General features: G+C 41.2%; 1 protein-coding gene and 1 non-coding gene across 6 annotated transcripts in view; both read left to right on the forward strand.

Annotated features, from left to right (window-relative positions):
* Positions 1–23,869, forward strand: part of NLK (nemo like kinase) — a 183,357-nt gene that overhangs the window by 27,301 nt on the left and 132,187 nt on the right. The window lies entirely within an intron of this gene.
* On the forward strand, positions 12,676–12,797 carry LOC127484534 (small nucleolar RNA SNORA54). Its single transcript, XR_007911595.1, has one exon. It is a non-coding gene; the product is annotated as a small nucleolar RNA SNORA54 (small nucleolar RNA).

Here is a 23,869-nt window from a genome sequence, read left to right on the forward strand (position 1 = left end):
AGTAATTACAAATAGGACATGTTGTTGGCATTTTTCTCAGAATTCCTAGAATGATGGCTCCATTGTCTTTATTTAATGAGTGAATTCTGCGTTGTGTTGCCCTGATGGTCAAAAGAGTTCTGTGTCTAGTAATAACTTTTTTTTTTTTAGGGAAATGGTTTATTGGTGGGGAAACCCGACAGGCCAGAGGGAAGGAGTGAAGAAGGAAAAGAGGGAGAAGGAGAGCGTGAGAGAGAGCTAGAGACAGAAAGATCGAGAGAGAGAGAGAGAGTTGAGAGACCAAGAGACAAAGATAGAGATCAAGAGAGAAGTAGTAGTAACTTCTTGCTCATTTTCTTTCATTTAATACATTTAACTGAATATAAATACCATTATAGAGCTTCCTATAATACTTAGAAAGTCTCTGAGAGTGATGACGATTTTAAAAGTGAATTTAAGAAATTTAAATTATAAAATCCTTTTAGGGGCTGGCGCTCACTAGGCTAATCCTCCGCCTTGTGGCGCCGGCACACCGGGTTCTAGTCCCGGTCGGGGCGCCGGATTCTGTCCTGGTTGCCCCTCTTCCAGGCCAGCTCTCTGCTGTGGCCAGGGAGTGCAGTGGAGGATGGCCCAAGTGCTTGGGCCCTGCACCCCATGGGAGACCAGGAAAAGTACCTGGCTCCTGGCTCCTGCCATCGGATCAGCGCGGTGCGCCGGCCGCAGCGCGCCAGCCGCGGTGGCCATTGGAGGGTGAACCAACGGCGAAGGAAGACCTTTCTCTCTGTCTCTCTCTCTCTCACTGTCCACTCTGCCTGTCAAAAAAAAATTTAAAAAAAAAATCTTTAAAAGAAAATCCTTTTAGGGGCCTAAGTTGTGGCATAGTGATAAAGCCGCCACATGCTGCAGGCTATCATTCCATATGGGCAAGGATTTGTGTCCTGGCTGCTCCACTTCTGTTCCAGCTCCATACTAATGGCCTGGGAAAGTAGCTGAAGATGCTTAAGTGCTTGGGTTCCTGTTATCCACGTTGGAGACCAGGAAGAAGCTCCTGGCTCCTGGTTCAGCCTAGGCTGTTGCAGCCATCTAGGGAGTGAACCAGCAAGTGGAAGATTGATTGCTTTCTCTCTCTCTCCTCCCCCCACCACCTCTATCTCTGTAACTCTGACTTTCAAATAAATAACAGAGAAATCTTCCATATGCTGGTTTACTCCCCAAATGGCCATGATGGCTGGAGCTAGGCCAATCTGAAGCCACAAGCCTGGAGCTTCTGGGTCTCCCACATGGGTACAGGGGCCCAAGGATTTGGACAACCTCTACTGCTTTCCCAGGCACACTAGCATAGAGCTGCATCGGAAGTGAAGCAGCTGGGACTCGAACCAATGCCCATATCATAGGATGCTGGGGCTGCATGCGGTGGCTTAACCCACTACACCTCGGTGCTGACCCCTTAAGTTAATCTTTTTTAAAAAAACCTTCTAAAAATTAAAACCTGAAATTTTTCAATTTTTAATTAAATGTCTTAAAATTTACTAGAATGCTCTGTGGTTGTCTCTGGTGAAAAAAGAATTAAGGCCGGCACCACGGCTCAATAGGCTAATCCTCCGCCTGTGGCGCCGGCACGCCGTGTTCTAGTCCTGGTCAGGGCTCCGGATTCTGTCCCAGTTGCCCCTCTTCCAGGCCAGCTCTCTGCTATGGCCCGGGAGTGCAGTGGAGGATGGCCCAAGTGCTTGGGCCCTGCACCCCATGGGAGACCAGGAGAAGCACCTGGCTCCTGGCTTCAGATCAGCGCAGTGCGCCGGCCGCGGCAGCCATTGGAGGGTGAACTAACGGCAAAAGGAAGACCTTTCTCTCTGTCTCTCTCTCTCTGTCCACTCTGCCTGTCAAAAAATAAAATAAAAAAAGAATTAATATTAAAATCTTGTGTTGTAGTATGATTCACATAATAACCCATGCCACATATAACTTTCATAAAACTTTAATAAATTGACTAGCAACTGTTTTTAAAAGATTTATTTATTTATTTGGAAGTCAGTTACACAGAGAGAGGAGAGGCAGAGAGAGAGAGAGAGAGAGAGAGAGGTCTTCCATCTGATGGTTACTCCTCAGATGGTTGCAATGGCCGGAGCTGCGCCGAAGCCAGGAGCAATGAACTTCTTCCTGGTCTCCCATGTGGCTTCAGGGGCCCAAGAACTTGGGCCGTACTCTACTGCTTTCCCAGGACATAACAGAGAGCTGGATCAGAAGAGGAGTAGCTGGGACTCGAACCAGTGCCCATATGGGATGCTGGCGCTTCAGGCCAGGGCATTAACCCGATGTGCCGTGACACCGGCCCCAGCTTTTTTTTCCTTTTAAGAAGTCACTTTCCCACATTTGTTACATTGTTAGTTTGATATAGCAACTATTGCAATTTACCTCCAGGTAAACGTTTAATGTGTAAGTACTATTGATGTCTTTGGATACCATACTTAATATGGTATCCTGGGGCCAGTGCTGTGGTGCAGTGGGTTAACACCCTGGCCTGAAGCGCCAGCATCCCATATGGACACCAGTTGTAGTCCTGGCAGCTCTTTTTCCCATCCAGCTCTCTGCTATGGCCTGGGAAGGCAGTAGAGGATGGCCCAAGTCCTTGGACCCTTCTCCCGGGTGGGAGACTCAGAGGAAGCTCCTGGCTCCTGATTTCGGATCGGCGCAACTCCAGACATTGCGTCCAGTTGGGGAGTGAACCATCAGATGAAAGACCTCTCTCTCTCTCTCTCTGCCTCTTCTCTCTGTGTGTAATTCTGACTCTCAAATAAATAAATAAATATTTTAAAAAATATGGCATCCTTGAGGAAAAATAATTTAAAATGAAATGATTTTTCTATATTTATACTTTTACTCTTAATCCATGCATTTTTCTCATCTTATTTACAGGGTTTGGGTCTTTTTTTTATTTTTTTTTTTATTTTAAAGTCAGAGTTATACAAGGAGAGAAGGAGAGGCAGAGAGAGAAAGAGGTCTTCCATCTGCTGGTTCACTCCCCAATTGACCACAATGACTGGAGCTGCGCCAATCCAAAGCCAGGAGTTAGGATCTTCCTCGGAATCTCCCACATGGGTGCAGGGAACTTGAGCCATCTTCTACTGCTTTCCCAGGCCACAGCAGAGAGCTGGATCACAAGTAGAGCAGCTAGGACTTGAACTGGTGCCCTTATGGGATACCGGCATGGCAGGTGGCGGTTTTACCCACTACGTCACAGTGCCAGCCAGGGTTTGGGTCTTAAGAACAATACATTTTATTGAACTTGCAGTTTCCTAGAAAGTATTCACTACAGTGCTCTCCTGAAGAGAAAATCATTTCACAGTCTCTGAAAGTTCTTTTATTTTTGTCTGTATTAGTCTATACTGTATTAGAAAGTGCTTAATTCCTTTCACCAAAGATGTTGTCTGGAGAGTCAAATTTGTGAGAGTTTTACTCCCTCACATTCATAAAAGTTCAGTTAGTAATATGGAAAATCTTATTTCCCACTCTTTAGAATTTTATGTCAAACAGGGTGTTAACAGAAAGGAATTATGACAAAATGAGAAACCCTGAGAAGTGCATTTAGAAACTAAGAAATTTGAATTAAACTGAATGGAGTGGGAAAAGAATATTAATTTACTTGTGGAAAAACAGCACGATTTTTAAAAAGTTAAGGTAAAATAATGTTTTATGGAAAACCCTACCAAGGTAACAGATCTCTATTCTTTAGCCCTTTAGATAGTTTAAGTAGCTGTGATTTCAGTTAAATAGTTGGGCACATATCAGATTTAAAATAGCAAAAATAATTTTGTGAGCCTAAATGTAAGAAATTGTAACATTTTATCAGTCATTTAGGTAATGCTGAAGGCTTGTCAGATTTGCAGATCCATGGCACAGTAGATGAAAGATACCATAGGAAGCACTACAGGAATGATGGGTAGACATTCTCAAGCAGAAATTTGGTAGGGATAAATGTAAAGGTTTGAATTTAGAGTCATCTTGAAGTTAGTAAACATGTTTATTCAAGACCTGTACACTAGGCTTTAAGCATTTGTGACAGTACAGTGGAAACAAAATTAATATTGAGTAAGGAAGGTAGACATGAAACAAGTTATTTTAAGTGCAGTTTCTTGAGATTCTCTACCTTGATTCACATTCTGGTATTTCCTGTTAGCTGTGTGATATCAAGCTGCTTTACAGCTTGCTGTCTCTCATTTCTTCTTCTATAAACTAGTTATTATAATGGTTCCTGTTTCAAATTCTTGTGAAAATAAAATGTGATAATGCAAGTGTATTGGGGTGTTAGAGTTGCTACAGTGTGTATATAGATATGTGAAGGGGGATTTATTAGGGTAATTGGCTCACATGATTATGGCAGCTGAGAAGTCCCACAACAGGTTGTTTGCAAGCTGGAGACCATGTGGTGATGGCCTCAGAACCAGAGAAGCCAAGAGTGTAACCCTCAGTTTTTAGACTGAAAGTCAATGCCAGCAAGAGGGTGTAAATCCTGGAGTCCAAAGGCCAGCAACTGACACCCACAGCTCTCAGATAGAAAGACCAGTTCACCTTCTACAGTTGATCTTTCCAGACCCCCAGGCAGTTGGTAAAGCTTGCCCATGATGAGGCAGGGTCTTCCTATGGAGTCCACACAAACTTTTGTGCTCATCTCATTTGGAAACACCTTTACAGACACACCGCAAATAAGGGCTTTTCCAAGTTCATAGATACTCCTTACTCTAGTTAAATTGATACCATGAAATTAAGCATCATAGCATGTGAAGTGCTGTTGTATCTTGCCTATGGTAAACACTCAGTAAGTATCAGCTATTTAATAAAAATACCCATTGGCTCTTACCATCTTTGTTTTATAGAAAAAAACAGTGATTGTGGTTCTCACTTTAATTTGTGAAGCCAAGGAAACATTACTGACACAGTTTGTACCTGATAAAAACTTGAATATTTAGAAACAGGACTACTAAGATGTAATACAGAAAATACACAGGGTGCTTACTGTGGGAAGATAGATATATATAAGATACTCAGGGCCTTGGGTCCGGTGCTGTGGCCTAGCAGGTAAAGCAGCCGCCTGCAGTGCCAGCATCCCATATGGGCGCCTGTTCAAGTCCCGGCTGCTCCACTTCTGATCCAGCTCTCTGCTATGGCCAGGGAAAGCAGTGGAACGTAGCCTAGGTTCTTGGGCCCCTGCACCCATGTGAGAAACCCGGAAGAAGCTCCTGGCTTCAGATTGGCCAGCTCCAACCATTGTGGCCATTTGGGGAGTGAACCAGTGGGTGGAAGACGTCTCTCTCTCTCTGCCTCTCCTTCTCTCTGTGTGTAACTTTGACTTTCAAATAAATAAATAAGTCTTTAAAAAAAAAAAGATACTCAGCGCCTCAGTTTGTACAATTCCTAGGGGACAGTTTCACAGCTTTATGTTGTGAAGGATACTTCTTGCAGTTATGTAGCTTTTTTTTTTTTTTTTTTTTTTTTTTGGTAGTAGGCCTAAGTTAGAGGAATGACATCTAAGTTAAATTTTGATGAAAAGATCAGGGAGTAAGAGAAAAAGATACCTGAAGCAAAAGGGAATTTCATGTACATAGTCACGGGGACCTTAGAGATCACAGTATGTTTGGGAACCTGGAATTTGTTAGATCTAGCTAGAATGTAGGATGAAGGAGCAGTTATTAAGAAATGAGATTAAGAGGTTGGATCGGTGCCAGCGCTGTGGCACAGAGAGTTAATACCCTGGCCTGAAGCGCCAGCATCCCATATGGGCGCCGGTTCAAGACCTGGCTACTCTACTTCCAATCCAGCTCTCTGCTGTGACCTGGGAAGGCATTAGAGGATGGCTAAGTCCTTGGGCCCCTGCACTCACGTGGGAGATCTGGAGGAAGCTCCTGGCTCCTGGCTTCAGATCGACGCAGCTCCGGCCATTGTGACCAATTGAGGAGTGAACCAATGGATGGAAGACCCCTCTCAGGCCATAGCAGAGAGCTGGATTGGAAGTGGAGCAGCCAGGACTTGAACCAGTGTCCATTGGGGATGCCAGCACTGCAGGCAGTGGCTTTACTCGCTATGCCACAGCACTGGCCTCCAGTTTATAAAAGGTAGTTCAGGCAGTACAAAGGAGAAAGATTTGGAGTAGGAACAGATATAGAACGTGAGAGAAAATAACTATAATAGTCTAGATTAATGCTAGTGTAGATACAAACTTTATTACAGGTTAGCAGTGATGAATTAATGTATTTCTCAATAGTTTGAAGCTCATCCCTGGATGTTTAGAAACATGTATGACAACTTGATAGGATCCATGATTTGTAACCTCTGCTGGGCCTACAGTGTTCTGTAACAAGTCTTAACATTTCTCTTAAATCATTTTCTTTTCTCCACTGCTCACACAGCTGTTTCAAACCTCTGCCACTCTCTTCCGAGTTCCTGCACTATCTCTTCCTCAGTTTCTGCACATGACTTTATCCAGTGTTTCATAGAGAAAATAAAACCAAATGATACAGGAACTAGATAACTTCTTGTTTTATCCACAAATTTATCTCACCATACTTAGCTTTCCTCTACTTTTTCGTCTCTAGATTGTCTTCCCTTCCAAGTTTTCCTGGGGCTTTGCTCTTTCTATTATCATTTTCTTTCCTGTTTTTAACTTTTGCCTCTCTATAGTACCTTTGTCCTTAGCCTATGATTTTGCACAAGGTTCACCCCTAAATTTTTTCTCTAGATTACCAACCTAACCTCTCTCCACAGCCAAGTCCTTGGAAGAATAGTCTTCAATCATAGTGCTCTTTCATGGCTTATTGATTCTCAGTGCTCTGTCCAGTCCTTTCTACTTGTACTTTACAGCTCAAACTGCTCTGACAAATAAATGTGACCAGTAACTTGTTTGTAACTGGCATTAGGCACCATAAACAGTAAGCACATTTCATTCCTGTGGTCTGTGTTGCATGTATCAATAGTTTGTCCCTTTCCATTGTATTCCTCTAATTTAACTTTTAAAGCTCTTTACCTGTTGGTAGACATTTGGGTTGTTTTCTAGTATTTTGACTTAAAAAAATTGGATTGAACATACATTTAGAAATCTTTGTTTGCAGATGGATGGACTTTCATTTTTCTTAGGTAAATATCTCAGACTGGAATGGTTGGGTCAGATTACATGTTTACATTTATAAGAATCTACCAAACTGTTTTCCAGAGTTATTGAAATTTTGCATTCCCCCCAGGAGTATATGAGAATTCCAGTGGCTCTGTATCCCTGTGAGCATTTGATAATGTCTGTTTCTTCCTCTCCTGTTGTAGCTGTTTTTCAAGTGCTTATTTGCCATCTCTGTGTCCTTTTTGGTAAAGAATCTGTTCAAGTCTTTACCCAATTTTTAATTGGGTTTTTTTTTACTATTAAGTGTTGAGCACTCTTCATATATTCTGGATATAAATACTCTTTCAGATGTATGATTTGTAGATGTTTTCCTCTACTTTGTAGTTCTTTCTAAAAAATTATCTTAATGATATCTTTTGCAAAACATTTAAATTTTGGTGAAGTCTAGTTGATCAGTTTTTTCTTTCACTGGTTACATTTTTGGTGCTGTATCTAGGAACTCTGCCTGATCTATGTCATGAAGATATGAAGATTTCTCTGTTTTTTTTGTTTGTTTGTTTGTTTTTGTTTTTTGACAGTTAGACAGTGAGAGAGAGAGAGAGAGCCAGAGAGAAAGGTCTTCCTTCTGTTGGTTCACCCTCAAATGGCCGCCACGGCTGGAGCTACGCTGATCCGAAGCCAGGAGCCAGGTGCTTCTCCTGGTTTCCCATGCTGGTGCAGGGGCCCAAGCACTTGGGCCATCCTCTACTGCCTTCCCGAGCCACAGCAGAGAGCTGGACTGGAAGAGGAGCAATCGGGACTAGAACCCGGCACCCATATGGGATGCCAGCGCTGCAGGCGGAGGATTAACCAAGTGAGCCACGGCGCCGGCCCCTCTGGTTTTCTTTCTTTTTTTTTTGACAGGCAGAGTGGACAGTGAGAGAGAGAGAGAGACAGAGAGAAAGGTCTTCCTTTGCCGTTGGTTCACCCTCCAATGGCTGCCGCGGCCGGCGCGCTGCGGCCGGCGCACCGCGCTGATCCGATGGCAGGAGCCAGGTGCTTTTCCTGGTCTCCCATGGGGTGCAGGGCCCAAGCACCTGGGCCATCCTCCACTGCACTCCCTGGCCACAGCAGAGGGCTGGCCTGGAAGAGGGGCAACCGGGACAGAATCCGGCGCCCCGACCGGGACTAGAACCCGGTGTGCTGGCGCCGCTAGGCGGAGGATTAGCCTAGTGAGCCGCGGCGCCGGCTTCTGGTTTTCTTTTAAAAGTTATATAATTTAATGATTTATGTAGAGCTCCTTTAAAAAAATTGTCACAATACCATTTGTGTGAAAGCCTATCCTTTCTCCTTTATTTTGCTTTTCTTCTCAACAAACCAGTTGACCATATTTTTATTTCATTTTCTTCTTTAACCTATTATTCAAGTGTTTATAATTTTCAAAAATGATCCTTTTTCAAGATACTCTATTGTGATGCAGTTTTGTTTGTGATAAGAATATGTGGCCTATATGATTGATACTATTTTCTTGGAATTTGTTGAGATTTATCCTGTGGCCATACATGTGATCAGTTTTATTTGAGAAACAGAGAGAGAGAGACATTGAAAGCAAGCTCTTATCTTCTGGTTCAGATCCAAATGCCTGCAACACCCAGGCTTGGCCAGAGCTGAAGCTAGGAGCTGGTTACTCAGTCTAGATCCAAGTATTCTGTTGTGTTTGAAATAGATGTGTTTTTATATTTTTAAGATTTATTTATTTAAAGAGTGGCAGAGAAGGAGAGATGGAGAGAGATCAATCTTCCAAATGGTTGCAAAGGCTGAGGTTGGGCCAGGCTGAAGCCAGGAGCCTAGAACTCTCTTAGGGTCTCGCACATGGGTGGCAGGGACCCAAGCAGTTAAGCCATCTTCTGCCAATAAACACCCTTATTCCTGTTACCTTTGTCTCCAAAATGAGTTTTTACCCCGTACCACTCACTGAAGATGCAGCCTCTGGGAGTCTTGGAATTAATTATTAAGGTGTTGTAAATTCAGTATCTCTTCATGGTAGGAACCCCAGGTAGTTTCTTGTCATCTTGGCAAGTAGCCCATTAAGATCTAGACTTCTGTCCACCAAGGATCGGCCAGTAACTCCAAGGAGAACTCTGGCTGTAATATTATCTCTGTGAATTTATTGACTTGTTGCTACCCTCCAAGAATTCTTTCCTTCTCCCTGAGATTAACCATATATTTAAAAATATGAATTCAATACATTTAGGAATATTTTCAACCTTACTTTCCTTTAAAAAACATTTTTTAAAAAAATTTATTTATTTGAAAGAAAAACAGAGAGAGAGAGACAGAGATCTTCCATCTGCTGGTTCACTCCGCAGATGGCCACAATGGCTGGGACAGGGCCAGGGCCAGGGCCAAGCCAGGAGCCTGGAACTCCATCCAGGTCTTCCATGTGGGTGGCAGGGATCCAGATACTTGGGTCATCCTCTACTGCCTTCACAGGTGCATGAGCAGGGAACTGGATTGGAATTGGAGCAGCCAGGACTTGAACTAGTGCCATTATGGGATGCTGGCATCTCAGGCTACGGCTTAATCTGCTGTGCCACAATGCTGGCCTCCCCTACTTTACTTTTATTCTATAATCATTGTATCTTTGGGAGTTAAACTCTAGCTGTTTTTGAAATGTAAGAATTATAAGGCTAAAGAATAAAGTTCATATTTAGTCCAATCTCCAAGGTTGGAATATCCTTCCCTACTTTCAACCATGGGAAATTTATTATCTTCATTCATTCAGATGTCCTTGTTTTCTAGCCCCCCCCCCCCCTCCATTCTGGACAAATTCCTCAAATGCCCACAACAACCAGCACTAGGTCAGTCTAAAGCTAGAAGCCAAGAACCCAATCCTGATCTCCTTTTTAGGTGGCAGGGACCCAGGTACTTCAGCCATCATCTGTTGCTTCCAACAGTACACATTATCAGGAAGCTGGATTGGAAGCAGAGGAGCTAGGCTCAAACCAGGCACTGTGATACAGGGTGCAGGTGTCCCAAGCAGTGACTTATCCTCTGCCCTAAATACTTGCTCCAGGATGTAGCTTTTAAAGCAATTGAAGAGTATTGAACTTGTTGTTGATAAAATAGTTTTATTTGATGTATGGTAAATTCCTTGATTGGTTCAATTTAAGGAGGAATTAAAGTATGATTGAAGTATTAACTGCCATACAGTCTACAGAGGGACTGAAGTGGTGTAATTTTGGAGCCAGTGAAGATTTAACATCCTAGTTCTAAATCTTAACTAACTTTAAAATTATGCACTTTGTGTCTTGAACATCAAGGGGAATTTTTATTTGGGGATTATTATTTTTAAAAAATAATAAAAAAAAAAGTTTCCTGAATCTTGATTACTTTGTGTGTGGAGGAGGGAATGGGCAGGGGTCTTTCTGTTGCCTGAATTTTTAAATCCTTTGTTTAGTAAATTACATAATCATTTTATATGCTTGTCTTACAATAAATAAAAGAGACCTAAGAGCCTTTGGGGATCCACTGGAGAAGCTGATTTTATAAACACATATCCTTTCACATATTTGAAGAGGCACAGATGGGAAAAAGAAAAGAGTTAAGCAGTAGGACAAAAAAGGGAGGTAGGAGGAATACCTGGTAGCAAAAACAGTTTTGTGAGAAAGCCAACTAGCATAGTGGTTGGGATGGCTTTAACGATGAATAGGGCACAGGTCAGAGAAGATGAGGTGATACCAGCACCACAGGTTGGGAAATGGACATCAGGCTGGCACATGGTACTCGGAAGAGCATGTTTCACTAGTCAGCACAGTTCTAATAGCCACTTCCTGTAATTCTTAAAATCACTCAACGTCCCATAGCTTAATGGTGTTTGTTTTACCTTTTTGGTGGTACATGAAATAATAGCACATTTACTGTTGCTGGCATCTTAATGAAATTGTCCTACTTTTATGATTTTCATAGGGAATATTGGCTGTACTAGCCTGTTTATATTATGTGAAATGGCAGACACAAATTTTTAAACATTCATAAACTGTTGTTATTCCAGTAGAAGCCTCTTCTTTCAAAGAAGATTTATGTGAATTTAGCAACTACTTTTTGTAAAAGATCTGTCACCAAATAGGCTGTGTTTGCAGTTGCCAGAAATTCTAAGTGCAAGTAATCACTAGGTGAGATGAAACACCCTTTCTTACTTTTATTATTTAAGTCCTGTATTTATTTATTATAGAAGAACAGCTTGTAATAGCAAATTCTTAGCATTGCTTAGACAACATCTCTACACTTTGTGCCTTAAGTTCATCTCTGTTTTATATCTCTTGTGGAATTTTGATACACCCATTAAGCCCACAGGCTAACTTGTCTTGTTTTACAAAATTGGATATTTAAGTAAAAAATACCTGTACTTAATCACAGATGGCAGCTTTACCTGCTGGGCCACAAACCGTCCCACAAAACCTATCTTTTAAAAATGTTTTTGCATCTAGTGAAAACAGCAAATTGGAACTGGTAGAGTGGAAAGTCCAGTTTTGCTTTCCTTTTTTTATATATGTCTTAAATGAGGTGACATGTTTTAAGGAAGAGAATTTTGTTTTGCTGACATGTGTTGGTTCTAGCATTTAGGGGCTAATAAAGATTGTGAGCTTATTCAAGTCATTTCTAATTTTAAAATAATAATAAAAAATTTGGGTGGTTTTCAAAATAAGTCTTGTCCACTCAGTCTGCTGTAGTAAAATATATACCATTGACTGGTACAAACAATAGAAATTTCTTTATCACAGTTCTGGAGGCTAAGACATTGAAGATCAAGGTTCCAGAGAGGTAACTGGATTCATCTCACCATATTTGCTGTCTCCCTGTTGTGGCTGCCTCTGAAGTAACAAAGTAGCAAGAAAGATTGAGAATAATATACAGTCAGAGGTATAAAAAATTATAATAAAATTATGCTAATTCAGTGCCAGGTCATTTTTCTGTTGTTTCCTCCTCTCAGTGTTTTATTTTTTTTGAGTGCCTAAGTTTCTTTTTCTTTTTTCTCATTTGTTTTACTCTTCTGTCTCTCATACTAAGTATGAGTCTCTTTTCCTTCCCTTCCTTTCATTGTTATCCCTTGGGCATAAAAGTCATTCCTGAGAATTCATTGTCTTGGAATACTGAAATTATAACTATTTCTAAGTCTGTTAGGCATCTGGCACCATCAGTTAATCTAAAATATTAATCTAGAGATAAAATTAGGCATCTTGATGAATTTGATGCACGGAATGCTTAAACCTTGCGTTAATGCAGAGGGAATTAATAAGAAAATGTTTAGGAACCAAGAAGCTGAAGTTCCTTGCCATTGATGTGTTACAACTCATACTGGGGATTATAAACTAACCCTAGATTTTCATGTTTTTATAACATTAACCTATCAATACGTTACTAATTTTAGATCTGTAAACTTTAAAACAAGATTGATTCTTTTAGGAAATAGATTCACAGAAAGTTCTATTTCTTTCTTAAGCACATTATAGTTAAAATTTATGAAAAAGAGTTTTTACAAGGTTGTTATTCCTTAAAGTACTCATCTGCTGTTTCAGAACTGAAAAGAGTAAACAAAAAGAAAGTGACACTGAGAGCACTGTTTGTAAACTGTTAACCTGGCTGTAGTAACAGGTTCCAGTCCAGTGCTACGGCATTTCCAAAGGCACATAACTGACTGACTAGTGGCTTTCAGTTTCAGGTCTTGGAGACAAACTGGTAAAAAAAAGAAAAGAAAAAAAAAAAGGTTGGCATTGAATGAAACTAATTATTAAGGCCTCTATCCATTCAATCAACTAAAATATGAAAGTGTACCACTTTATTATACATTATTTTTTTCCAGAAAGCATATGTGATTATTTTCAGCTGAATGGGAGTTTAGGTCCTTGCATATTCAGTAGAAAGAAATAAAGGTTTAGTTATTAAAAGATTTCCTGAAATAACATGCCTTTTTTCAAGCATTAAAATAAAAATGAAAGTAAAATATTCTTTGATTATAAGGTAGATGTTATTACCATCTAAAAAAATCAGTAGACTTTTTTTTTTTTTTTTTTTTTTTTTTTTTTTTTTTGAGAAGCAGAGAGACAGGGAAAGAGAGCATCCGTCTGCTAATTCACACCCCTAATGCCTGCAACAGCCAGAGCTAGGTCAGGCCGAAGCTGGAAGCCAGAAACTCAGTACAGGTCTCTGATAGGAGTGGCACAAACCCAACTACTTCAGCTATGCTCTGCTGCCTCCCAGAGTCTGAATTAGCAGGAAGCTGTCATCAAAAGCTGGAACTGGGACTTACTGACCCAGGTACTCCCATGGGGAATGCAAGTATCTTTTTTTTAAAGGTTTATGTATTTGAAAGAGAGAGAGAGGTATCATCCCTCCACTGATTGACTCCCCTGATGGCCACAACAACAACCAGGGCAGGGTTAGACTGAAGCCAAGAGCCTGAAACTCCCCATGTTCTTTCATGTTGGTGGTAGGAGCCCAGGTACTTAGGCTATCATCTGCTGCTTTCCCAGGCACATTAGCAGGGAGCTGCATTGAAAACAGAGCAGCCCAGAATAGAACAAGCACTCTGATAAGGGTTACCAATGTATCACAAATAGCAAGTTAACCTGCTGCGCCACTATACTATCCCACGTTACTTTAAAAAAAAAAAAAAAGATTTAATTATTTGAAAGGCAGAGTTACAGAGAGGCAGAGAAGTCTTCCATCTACTGGTTCACTCCCCAAATGGCCACAATAGCCAGGGCCAGCCCAGGCTGAAGGCAGGATCCAGGAGCTTCCTCTGGGTTTCCCATGCCAGTGCAGGGGCCCAAGGACTTGAGTCATCATCTTCTGCTTTCCCAGGCCATAGCAGAGAGCGGGATTGGAAGTGGAGCAGCCAGGTCTTGAACCAGCATCCGTATGGCATGCCAGCACTGCAAATGGTGGCTTTACCCACTGTACCACAGCGCCAGCCCCACATGTTACTGTTTTAAAAAATTGAAGTTACTTATTTTATGTACAAAGAGCTCACATGATTTTCCATAGCACTGATGTCTTAGAGAATCTATTCAAGAAAAGTGACATAGTTCAACTTAAGGAAGCTGATATCCTTTGTGTGCTGAAGGAAACACTGGTGGCCTTATTTCCAGATCAGACCAGGCTGGTTTGAGCAGCTGCAGTAAGAGGGGGAATTTTGGCTGAATTTTCCTGCGTAGGTCCTGCAGAGCTGCTGCTGACCCATTTGCTTTCAGGAGTGCAATGAGGCAAAAGGTCACATGTTGCTTTTTTAAAAAATTTACAACAAATAAAAGCCTGCAATATCTTCCTCTTGGTAGCAAAATTGAAGCTGGTCCAGGAAACTGTTGGAAGCTTTGGGGGATCATTTAGCGATGACACTTGTGATTTGATTAGTATTGTTATCACATATGCCAGGATTCCTGTTGTGTTCTCATAGTTGGTCTCCTTACTGCCAGTTTCACCCAATTTCTATTTCATTTTGTACCTACTTGCATGGTTATTGAAAGGTTAAATATGATATTTCATCATATGTGCCTTTTACAGTGCCAGAATTTAAGAGCACCGCCCTGCCCCATTCTGTCAGTTGTTAATAAAGTTCATCCATCGCCCTACAGTGACATGGGGAGGACTCTGAAAACAAGACTTTAGCCTCCCTCCCCAGATTGATTGTGATCTTGCAGATTCTATATTACAGGTTAAGCATCTGTAATTCAAAAATTCAAAATCTGAAGTGCTCCAAAACCAGAAAATTTCTTTTTTTCTTTTTTTAAGATTTATTTATTTATTTGAAAGGTAGAGTTACAAAGGCAGAGGCAGAGAGAAGACAGAGAGGTCTTCCATCCGCTGGTTCACTCCCCAAAATGACCACAACAGCTGGAGCTGTGCTGATCCAAAGCCAGGAGCTTCCTCTGGGTCTCCCTTGTCGGTGCAGGGGCCCAAGGACTTGGCCATCTTCTGCTGTTTTTCCAGGCTATAGCAGAGAACTAGATCGGAAGCGGAGCAGCCGGGACTGGAACTGGCACCCCTATGGGATGCCGGCAATCAGGCAGCAGCTTTGCCCACTACACCACAGTGTCAGCCCCCAGAAAATTCTTGAGCACTGACATTATACTTAGAAAGTTTCAGATTTTCTGATTAGAGATGCTCAGCCAGTAAAGTGTATTTACATATTCTAAAACCCAAAAATCTTCAAAAGCTAAAATACTTCTGGTTCTAAGCATTTTGGATAAGAGATACTCATTCTATAGTTACATCTGTTTTTTGTTATTAAAAACAGAACAAAAGCAAAGACAGAGGCTGGCATTGAGGCATAGTGGGAACAGTCGCCACTTGGAATGCCAGTATTCCATATAGGTTCCAATTTGTGTCCCAGTTGCTCCACTTCCAATTCACCTACTTCTTATACTGGAAAAAGCTGTGGAAGATGGCCCAGGTGTTTGAGCCCCTGCCAACCATGTGGGAGATCCAGATGAAGCACTTGGCTTTGGCCTGGCTCAATCCTTGCAGTTGCTGCCATCCGGGGAATGAACTAGCAGTTGGAAGATCTATCTGTGTCTCTCCTTTTCCCTATGTATCTCTGACTTTCAAATAAATAAATGTATCTTTTAAAAAAAAACCTGTAACATAAAATTTACCACATTAACTATTTTTAAGTGTACTGTACAGTAGTGTTAAGTATATGCAGATTGTTGTGTAACAGATCTGTATAACTTTGTCATCTTGTAAAATGAAACTCTACCAATTAAACAACTCTTTATTTTCTTTTCCCCCTTAGCACCTGGTAATCAGACTCTACTTTGAGTTTCATTTAACTACTTTAAATACGGTATATAAATGGAATTATATTATTATGGTATTTATCCTTTTTTTTCTTTAAAGATTTATTTATTGATTTGGAAGGCAGAGAGAAAGAGGAGAGACAGAGAAATCTTCCATCCACTGGTTTACTCCCCAAATGGCCATAATGGCCAGGACTGGGTAAGGCCAACGTCAGGAGCCAGGAACCGGTGCCTATATAGGATGCCAGCACTGCAGGCTGCGACTGAACCCACTGTGCCACAGTGCTGGGCCTGGCATTTATCTTTTTGATTGGTTTATTTCACTTAGCCTAATATCTTCAAGGTTTGTCTGTGTGTAGTATTATGACAGGATTTCCTTCTTTTGTAAGACAGATTAGTATTCCATTTTCCACATTTTATTTATCCTTTTCCATTTCCACATTTTCTTTATCCTTTCATCTGTTGAATAGATTGTTCTCTTTTTGCAGTAAACAGCTGTGCAGATACCTTTTCAAGATCCTGTTTTTAGGGCCAGCATTGTGGCATCGTAGGCTAAGCCTTTGCCTGTGGCTCCGGCATCCCATATGGGCACCAGTTCGAGTCCCTGCTGTTCCACTTCTGTTCCTGCTCCCTGCTAATGCTCCTGGGAAAGCAGCAGAAGATGCTCCAGGTTCTTGGGCCCCTGCAGCGACATGGGAGACCCACATGAAGCTCCTGGCCTGGCCCAGCCCTGGCTGTTGTGGCCATCTGGAGAGTCTTCCATTTTATAAAATAAGTAGAATTTTTTTTAAAAAAAAATAAAAACTACAGCCATCTAAAAGAAGTAATCATTTACGTTTAAATTTATCGTTAGACCTGAGTAGTAGAAATTGTGATGATTATTGAAACACAGCACAGGATAAGTTCATGCTGCTAATGAAGTGGAGAACCTCAGTGAGAAGCAGAATGGGACTGGTATCAAGTGTAATATTTGTGGGCACTTGTTCAAGTTGTTTGCAATTTCTCATGGATGAGGTTGGTGGATCAGCATAGTGCACAGTCTTGTCAAATATTTTGAAATTTTGTTGAAAACAGTAAACCAAACACCCCAAATATTAGAACTAGTTACTTCTAGGAGAATTCCCTGGTGAAAGTTGTTTTTAATTACATGGCTTTTATTCAGGGAACTTAATTGACTTAAAGTATTTATCAGTTTTGCTTTTAAATGTGGTTGGTTTTTTTTTTTTTTTTTTTTTTTAATGTGACAGAGTTAGTAAGAGTGAGAGAGAGAGAGAGGAGAGAGAGAGCGAGAGAGAGAAAGGTCTTCCTTCCGTTGGTTCACACCCTAAATGGCCACTACGGCTGAAGCCAGGAGCCAGGTGCTTCTCCTGGTCTCCCATGGGGTGCAGGGCCCAAGCATTTGGGCCATCCTCCACTGCCCTTCTGGGCCACAGCAGAGAGCAGGACTGGAAGAGGAGCAGCCAGGAGTAGAACCCAGTGCCCATATGGGAAGCTGGTGCCGCTGGTGGAGGATTAGCCAAGTGAGCCACGGCGCTGGCCCTAAATGTGGGTTTTAACTAGTGATCATGGTTATTGATTCTGTAGGGCAATGGTGGTAATTACATTTAATCTTAGCCAATAGACTGAGAAGTGATGGTAGTGGTAATTATAATATGACAATAAATGAATTTTGGAAATTAGAATGTCCACCCCTCCTGCCCAACAGTAGATAAACTGGAAAGAACTGGAGGAGAGTCTATTCCATTGTGGAGCAAGATTTAATACAAGCTTACTCTTGGCTTTTTCTAAACAAAAGCCTCAGTTATTGACTGTCCATAGGCTGATGATAATACGTACTGGGATAGCAAAGGTTTCATGTTTATTTGAAATTTGTCCCTTGTAGGTTTGCATTTGATATTGACATCTCCAAGTATATTCTCTGTCCCTAAGTAGATCAGTCCTTAGGAGAATGTGTTAGCAATGCTTTTATACTCATCATGGCTAAAAGCTTGTCAAATATACAAAGAGAACACCCCTCACTCTTCACTCCCCACCCAACACACACAAGGATTTATGCTGCTTTTTAAGTAACTCTTTTTTTTTTTTTTTTTTTTTTTGGACAGGCAGAGTGAACAGTGAGAGAGAGAGAGACAGAGAGAAAGGTCTTCCTTTTGCCGTTGTTTCACCCTCCAATGGCCGCCGCGCTGATCCGAAGGCAGGAGCCAGATGCTTCTTCTGGTCTCCCATGGGGTGCAGGGCCCAAGCACTTGGGCCATCCTCCACTGCACTCCCGGGCCACAGCAGAGAGCTGGCCTGGAAGAGGGGCATCCGGGACAGAATCCGGCGCCCGGACCAGGACTAGAACCCTGTGTGCCGGCGCTGCAAAGCAGAGGATTAGCCTATTGAGCTGCGGTGCAGGCCTTAAGTAACTCTTTAAATAGAAATGTTGCATCTGCAGTGTATTAAGATGATGACTTCTGACATGCCTGCCCGCCCCCCCAAAATAGATTGTTTCAATGTAATCTTTTGCTTAAATATTATTAGCTATTAAAAAGAGGGCAAAGGTCGGCACCGCGGCTCACTAGGCTAATCCTCCGCCTGTGGCGCCTGTACTCTGGGTTCTAGGCCTGGTTGGGGCACCGGTTCTGTCCCGGTTGCTCCTCTTCCAGTCCTGCTGTCTGCTGTGGCCCGGGAAGGCAGTGGAGATGGCCCAAGTGGTTGGGCCCTGCACCCACATGGGAGACCAGGAAGAAGCACCTGGCTCCTGGCTTAGGATCGGTGCAGTGCACCGGCCGTAGCAACCATTTAGGGGGAGAACCAATGGAAGGAAGATCTTTCTCTCTGGCTCTCTTTCTCACTGTCTAACTCTGCCTGTCCAAAAACAAACAAACCAACCAACCAAACGGCAAAAAGGTATGTGTATATGCTAACATAAGATATAAAATTCATTTGAGCAGTATAAATTATATGAATATATTTTGACAAAATACACCTTTACAAGTTCCACATGCCCAAGTATGAGTGTCTGCTAACATGTTTGTTCCACTTCTATCAGTTTCTTTTGTCTGAAATCAGGGCCTCCTTACCCTAGAGAATAGGAAGCTGGAAGAATGGGCAGGTGGGGTTAAAAGGGAAACACAATCCTCTGTGTTTCCTGTAGCTCTTCTTATTGGAAGTTTGGATTGTGAGCTGAAATTGAAGAGCATAATTTAATGTTGATTTCTAAAGTTGATGGTCCAAAAAGGTTTATTTGTCTTCACAAAACCCGTCAGTTTTTGAATTGAGTAGAGTGCTTTTGGTTGTAAAAGCTTTGAAATGTAAACATTGAGGAAATAACATGTTTGTAATGCCTAAGTAATACAACATACACAGGTGCACACCTTAGAATTTTCTCATTTATTCTAAAAGTTATACCTAGTCATTTAGGAGAGAATGTTCAGCCATTAGAACAGATATGCTTTGTAGTTTAATGCCAAGGTTTCTATCGTGGCCCTCAGAAGTGTTTTAGTTAATTATAAATCTGTGTATGTGGAGGTCTGTTTGTCTACAATAACTGTCACATAGTTTAGGAATAAGCAAAAGAAAAGTCCGTCATTACATTGTTTTATTAAATTTGCCTTTTCACATGCTATCATTACTGTGCCATCCCTTTCACTGCTGGATGTATAGGAAATTGTGTTAAAGTCTTCCATTTGTTTTCAGAATTATGTACACCAGTGAAGCAGCTTAATTTCTGGAATCTCATTTGTTTATTGATTTGAAAAATTCTTGATGTCAGGATGGATGTTTGTACTCTTTGTATGTGTGACAGGACACATGAACAGTATACAAGAGGTACCTTGTAGATGATTGATGAATATCTGTTGAATAAATTAATACCCTTCTTGGGCTAATATATGAATTTACATGCAGAAGTTTTACTTTTTAATTAAATGTGCTTTTGGAAAAGAAAAATACTTACATGTTATTGACAGGATGTTGCCTTTATTTCACATTCAAAAAAGAAAAGCTTCTTGTATTACATACATTTAAAATGTGGCGTCTAAGCCTTTCTAGTGAATGCTAACCAATAGTGTGCATCAGATGTCTAGTTCCCAACCTAGACCTACTAAATCCAAATCTCAGAAGCTAGAGACACATCCATTTAAAAAAAAAAAAAAAAAACTCTACTAGTTTGCTCATTTCAGCAGCACATACACTAAACACTCTACTAGTAATTTTAATGTGTATTACTGTTTGAGAGAACATTTTGTGAGTTTTATAATAACTGATTTTTTGTTTGACATGGATCTTAAAATATTTGGAGTTTTGAACACAAGTCTTTGTACATGGTTTTAAATTTTGCGACCATTCAATAGATGTTGGTTTATCTTCTTTTAGAGATAGAATTTTATATTACCAAATAACCTGAAAATCCATTATATGACCATTAAGTAATACACTGATTTGAAGAGAATATAAAGAAATAGCTAGAGCAGACTTTTGGGAGGAACTCAGTAGATGTTTGGTTTTTTTTTTTTTTTTAAATCCTAGGCTTTTTAAAATTTTGTTTTTATTTGAAGGGCAGACACACACACACATACATACACACACACACAGATACCGAGAGTCAGAGACACCTACAAAGAGAACTTCCATCCGATGACTAACTTCCTAAATGCCTATAACAGCTGGGGCTGGGCCAGGCTGAAGCCAGGGTGCTAGAAATCAGCCTAGAACTCCATGTGGATGGCAGGGACCTAAGTACTTGAACCTGTTGCCTCCCGGAGTGCACGTTAGCGGGTAGCTAGAATCAGAAGCAGAGTCAGGACTTAATTTCAGGCTCTCTGATAGGGTTGTGGGTGTCCCAAATAGTGTCATAACCACTGGGCCAAAAACCCAATCCAGTAAAATGTGTTAGCACTCACTTACTGATAGTCTTCACTGCTCATAAGGATGAAAAAGGTTTCTTGAGTTAGCGAATATTGCTTTATTAAGTGTTTAATCCCAAATCTGAAACTAGTGAGCCATGGAACAGGAATAGAAAGAATCCAGCCTCCTAAGTGCGAGTTAACAAAGAGGCATTAATGGGGATGAAGTTTTTGACTCACAGGGCTCTGAGTTCTATATCATTGATTGCCTTTTGTATTTTTCGTAGTATCATTCCATTTTTTTTTAAATGTGTGCACCTCCACTTGGCACTGTGAAAGCCTCTCGCCCAGCTTTCTTTACCTTTTTTTTATTTTAAAGATTTTATTTATTTGAGAGGGAGAGTTATAGAGAAAGGGAGAAACAGAGAAAGGTCTTCCATCTGCTGGTTCACTCCCCAGATGGTCACAACAGCCAGTACTGAGCTGATCCGAAGCTGGGAGATAGGAGCTTCCTCCGGGTCTCCAACAATTTACATAGTTCAAAATTCAGAAGATACAGAAGAGTTTGTGAAGTTTCTTTTTCCATTACCCTTCCTGGAGACAAAGAAAATATATTACTGGTTTTCTTTTTAAGGAAACTTCCTGAAAATCAGACATAAAATTTCATTTATATTTCATTGGCCAAAATTGAATCACAAGGCCATACTAGCTGCAGAGAAGAATAAATAATTTGTGTAGTCTTTTTAGTTGAGTATGACTGCCTTGAAAAACATTGAAATTCTAAGGAAAAGGAGAACATGCTATTAGATGGCAACTAGAAGACTTTGCCTGAGATTGTTCTAATTTGTAATCACCAAACGTGTATAAAAACACAATTTTACATTATTATTGTTACTTTCTACCAAGTGTGCAAAATCAAATTCTAATAAAGTTAGAAAGATCCAGTATACTTATTTAAAAATGAGAGCTAAATAGATATTGAGTTTATTGCAAGCAAAATAATTTCTATCAAGATTATGGATGAGTTTTTTGCTCTTAGGCAAAAGTGAATGAGTTTTGAAGACAGAAAAGTTAATCACTTTACATTTATGTGAAAGTTACTGTTCAATTTCTAGTATGCCTAGAAATAGATTTTTGTAATTTCAAAAATTACCTGACTTAATTTTTAGCCTTTATGTAGACTACCTGATATATACCAAATAGCAGATAATGAATGTGAATAAGAGATGCAATTGAATGGAAATTGGAAAGATATTTGTTTTTTCTTAGTTCTTTTGTGTATTTTATACTCACTCAATATGGTAGTATAATCATGCTAATCATTCACCATTATTGTATAGAAAAATGTAAATCAGAAAAGAAAATTCATGATATAATCAATGGCAGTATTTCAGCTAATGTTGGTAGTAATTGGGGCAAAGATAGGGAAACAAATTAGTTAAGAGCATGTAGGCATATTTGGGGAATAGCAGGTACTTTCAAAATTTTTAGGAGAGGGGCTAGTGCTGTGGCATAGTGGATAAAGCTGCTGCCTGCAGTATTGGCATCTCATATGGGCGCCAGTTTGAGACCTGGGCACTCCACTTCCAATCCAGCTCTCTGCTATGGCCTGGGAAAGCAGTAGAAGATGGCTCAAGTCTTTGGGCCCCTGCACCCGCATGGGAGACCCAGAGGAAGCTCCTGGCTCCTGGCTTCAGATGGGTGCAGCTCTGGCCATTGCAGCCATTTGGGGAGCGAACCAGTGGATGGAAGACCTCTCACTCTTGCTCTATCTATCTCTGCCTCTCTGTAACTCTGCCTTTTAAATAAATAAATAAATCTTTTTCTTTTCTTTTTTTTTCTTTTTTTTGACAGGCAGAGTGGACAGTGAGAGAGAGAGACAGAGACAAAGGTCTTCCTTTGCCGTTGGTTCACCCTCCAATGGCTGCCGTGGCCAGCGCACCAAGCCGATTCAAAGGCAGGAGCCAGGTGCTTCTCCTGGTCTCCCATGGGGTGCAGGACCCAAGCACTTGGGCCATCCTCCACTGCACTCCCTGGCCACAGCAGAGAGCTGGCCTGGAAGAGGGGCAGCCGGGACAGAATCCGGTGTCCCGACCGGGACTAGAACCTGGTGTGCTGGCGCCGCAAGGCAGAGGATTAGGCTAGTGAGCTGCGGCGCCGGCCAATAAATAAATCTTTAAAAAAATTTATGGAGAAGTGGAGTTGAAAGATAATGAGCATTTTCTGTGGACTTTTTGAAGACCTGTTTATAAGTAGAGGAAGAAAGAAGATAAAACTATAAGGCTTGGCCGGCGCCGCGGCTCACTAGCCTAATCCTCTGCCTTGCGGCGCCGTCACACCGGGTTCTAGTCCCGGTCGGGACACCGGATTCTGTCCCGGTTGCTCCTCTTCCAGGCCAGCTTTCTGCTGTGGCCAGGGAGTGCAGTGGAGGATGGCCCAAGTGCTTGGGCCCTGCACCCCATGGGAGACCAGGAGAAGCACCTGGCTCCTGCCTTTGAATCGGCTTGGTGCGCTGGCCGCGGCGGCCATTGGAGGGTGAACCAACGGCAAAGGAAGACCTTTCTCTCTGTCTGTCTCTCTCACTGTCCACTCTGCCTGTCAAAAAAACAAAAACAAACAAACAAACAAAAAAACTATAAGGCTTTGAATGTTAGGGTAGGAAATGTGGGTTTTATTCTTTCCTGTTTTTATTTAAAGTTTTTGAAGAAGAAAATTAACCTCATTTGCCCTGGCTGAGTATATTAGGTAGATATTTAGATCGGATGATCCCTAAGATTCCTTTTAGTACTAAATCTGTAACCTATGACGAGGTTGGGCTTTAGACATACCAATTCTGTGGTGTCAGCTTGATTGTTACAAGGCTTGTACCTTAATACTTGGATAAGATCACCCAGCAGAAAGGTTAGAGAAATAAAGAAAGCTAATTTTGAGAATGCCTACATCTAGAGAGTGCTTCCCTCTCCACGCCTCTCCCGTTCCCTTTGGAATTTAATTTTGAGGAATCCAGATGACTTTTTCTTAGAAATCACCATAGTCTGTTTTTTATTGGTTGTGTCCATGTGGTGTCTCCTGTTCCTGTTTTCTCTTCTGTTTATTGATAGTTGGATCTGGAGACTTGATCACAGTCATGTTTGATTTTTTTTTTTTTTTTTTTTTTTTTGGACCGGCAGAGTGCACAGTGA

The sequence above is a fragment of the Oryctolagus cuniculus genome, chromosome 17 (assembly GCF_964237555.1).
Source record: "Oryctolagus cuniculus chromosome 17, mOryCun1.1, whole genome shotgun sequence".
Classification (NCBI taxonomy): Eukaryota; Metazoa; Chordata; class Mammalia; order Lagomorpha; family Leporidae; genus Oryctolagus; species Oryctolagus cuniculus.